Genomic DNA, 3,647 nt, shown 5'->3' with positions numbered 1-3,647 from the left:
GCTTATATTTTAAGTTTAATCAAGAGACTTATCTCTAAAAATATATAATCAAGAAAGAATCCACTGTACTCACTACTGCAGCCTTTCTCTTGGACAGACTTAAAACAACAATTAACTTATCTGATTCTGTGCTGTGGACTTTGCCCAACAGTTCCTCCAAGATTAGTTGTGAATTTCAATGTTTGTTAATTTTCCCAGATGCACTCCGATGTCCAGCAATACACGAATTCAAACAGCAAAGGGGGTAACTGTGCAGGTTCTCTCTCTCTCTCTCTCCTGCATTGTCTTCACCATATGTGCTTCCTTTTTCTGCTTTGCTCCCTTTTAAAACTCCTGTTTTGACTTTTTTTTCCAAAATTCCAAAACAATGCAACAGCATATAAAACAGTAATTGCTGCTCCTGGAATTCGAGGAAATCACCTCCCTGTGTCTGCGTGGGTTTACTCTGGGTGCTCTGGTTTCCTCCCACAGTCCAAAAGATGTGCAGGTTAGGTGAATTGATCAAGCTAAATTGCCCGTAGTGTTAGGTGAAGGGGTAAATGTAGGGGAATGGGTCTGGGTGGGTTGCTCTTCGGCGGGTCAGTGTGGACTTGTTGGGCCGAAGGGCCTGTTTCCACACTGTAGGTAATCTAATCTAAATCTAATCAACACCGAAAATACCTCAAAAAAAGGAGCAGCTCTTACAGCCAGAAATTTTTCCCGTCCTCCTTGGCTTACCCAGAATCAGTGCCCTTCAGCTGAGCTACCGTCTGCTTCAGTAATGTCTTTGAGGGAAGGAAATCCGGTCTTTACATATGTGGCCTACATGTGGTTGACGCCGCGATGTGGCTGATTCTTAACTGCCCTGTGAAAGAGTCGAGCAGCCAATCAGCTCATGGGCAATTAGGAAGGGGCAATAAATGTCGATGGCTGCCCCTTCCCCACCAAAGAACAAACAAAAGATGGCTACAAGAAGGGTCAAGTCACAAAGTGAAGCAGCTCTCATCTCTTAAAGATGCTGAGGAACTGCCATGTGTGCAAGAACGGGAATGTCAGAAAACAGTTAAAGATGGAGCATTATCAAGACTGGCACAAGCATTATTCAGAAAGAATATGATATGTGCCAGGACAAGAGACCTAATGGGGGAGAAAAATAATTGAAAAACAAGGAAGGAGTAGCAGAGCAAATAGCAGCAGGCTGATCATTAATCCATCTACAGCAAAAACCAAGGGAGATCAAAGTATAAGCAAACAATGCAATGGTGTGGACGACTGTGCAACAAGTTCCAGTGACTTGTTGCTGAACTGTTCCACCAAAAGAAACAGGGTGTTGGAGAAACCTGCCCTTTGCAATTGAATGACAATGTAGAGCCTGTATATCTCAGCTTGTAGCATGTCAAGGGAGGGGCTGCAGACACTAACCCTTGTCGAAGCGCTGGTGGGCTCGAGCCAGACGTGGCGATCAGTTTAGAAAGCAGGGGGATCTCCTTTGAGCTAAAGTATGACGTTTTCACTGCAGGGCAAACATAACAGGCTCAGCAAATGCTAAGACTGGCGGTGCTCAGGAAGGTTGTTGGTCACATGTCCTGGCTATGCTAATTGTTATTTATCAAACACAAACTCCGCTGGGGCACCCAGTGTGGCTTGTCAGAACAAGAGATCAACAGACAGGAGACAAGAGTGAGATTGTTGATCACAACACAGGCGGCAATGCCAGAAATTTCAATCACAGTGGCACCGTGGTTAGCGTTGCTGCCTCACAGCGCCAGAGATCCAGGTTCAATTCCTTCCTCAGGCAACTGTCTGTGTGGAGTTTGCACACTCTCCCCGTGTCTGGTGGGTTTTCTCTGGGTGCTCCGGTTTCCTCCCACAGTCCAAAGGTGTGCAGGTTAGGTGAATTGGTCATGCTAAATTGCACATAGTGTTAGGTGTAGGGGAATGGGTCTGGGTGGGTGGTGGGTCGGTGTGGACTTGTTGGGCTGAAAGGCCTGTTTTCACATTGTAAGTAATCTAATCTAATCAAACAGAAATGCCTTAAGTGCACCTTGTCCAAGTGTTTGCTTTTTGCTCGGCACACCGAGATTTGGACAGGACAAACCTGATGATCCAGCAAGGCTTTGTCTTGAATCAACTTTAAAAAACACAGGTTGGACAAACTTTTGGAATACAAAGAGAGAGGTGCATTGGAGGGAACTTTCTGGCTTGATTTGCAACTGTACGTTTGCTGAAAGAAATGCAGTGTAAACCGACAGCATTGAGCTACTGAACTGATTCTGTTTTGTGAACCCTCTTTATTCCTGAGGGTTCTGATCGAGTAAATGAGAAGTCATTTCCAGTGGTTGGCTGCCAGGGAATACAGACTTTAAAACAAAAGAACCTGAGGTTGGGATGAGGAGAGAGTTTTTTTCCTGATGGAATACACCCTAAGTTACAACCTCAGGTAACTTGCCTGAACAACAACTTCCAGTCAGAAATTGGATAAGTATTTGAAGGGTAAAATAAGCAGAAGCATCGGGAAAGAGCCTATTTGGATTGCCTTTTTTAATTAATGAAGTAAATGGCTTCCTTTCTGTGCTGAAAGATTCTATGGAACCAGACAAAGTGAAACTGGTTCTTCATTCATACAGGACAATGGTGAGACTACATCTGGAGGATGTAGTCACTATCATCACTATAGTGTATTAGTCACTATAGTTACAGAAGGATGTGGATGCATTGGAAGCAGTTCACAGAAGGTTTATTAGAATAATACCCAGAATCAATGGGCTGTCCAATGGGGAAAGGCTAAGACAGGCTAAGCCTATATCCTGTCCAGTTCAGGGGTGACTGCATTGAACCATATCAGATCCTGAGGGAGCTTGACCAGGTGGATGTAGAAAGGATGCTTTCCCTTGTGGGAGAATCCAGTACTAATGGGTTCAGTGTTCAAAAATGACAGGGTGTCCATTTAAACAGAGATGTTCTTTTTCTCTCAGAGGGCTGTGAGTGTTTGAAATTGCCTTCCTCAAAAAGTGGGGAATGCAGAAACTTTAAATATTTTTAAGGTAGAGGTAGATAGGTTCCTGATTACCCAGGGGATGAAAGATTACTGGGAGAAATGCAGGAATTGATGTTAAAATCTGATCAGCTGTGGTCTTATTGAATGGCAGAGCAGCCTCAAAGGGCCAAGTGGCCGAGTCTTGTTGATATGTTTATATGACACACGGGTGTATATAATGTTAAGCGTAGTTGAAGATCTCAGATGCAGGTATCTTGTAGCTGCTGACAACAAAGATTGGCATCACATCAAATGCAATGAAGGAGCAGCTGGTGTGGAGCAACATGAGGAGCTGTGATAGAATCCCTACAGTGTGGAAGAGGCCATTTAACTCATTGAATCCTGACCAACCCTCCAAAGAGCCCTCTGTAATTCTGTGAAGGTGAGCATGAGTTCACAACAAGAAAACTCAAGCTTCGAACAAGTTTAAAAAAAACTTGTCGGATGCTGCTTTGTGTCCGGTCTCCTGTACTTCCAGAAACCAGAACAATGGGTAAAGGTCTGTCGAAGGAAAGGGAGTCCTTTGAGATGTGGGTGTGAAGGTGTGTGCTGAAAATTCCATACACAGCATAAGACAAATGGCAAGAACAAAACTAATTTGGGGGGTTGGGGAGGTGGAACGGTGGCTCAG

The sequence above is a fragment of the Chiloscyllium plagiosum genome, chromosome 16, assembly GCF_004010195.1.
Source record: "Chiloscyllium plagiosum isolate BGI_BamShark_2017 chromosome 16, ASM401019v2, whole genome shotgun sequence".
Classification (NCBI taxonomy): domain Eukaryota; kingdom Metazoa; phylum Chordata; class Chondrichthyes; order Orectolobiformes; family Hemiscylliidae; genus Chiloscyllium; species Chiloscyllium plagiosum.
This window is presented reverse-complemented; position numbering follows the sequence as displayed.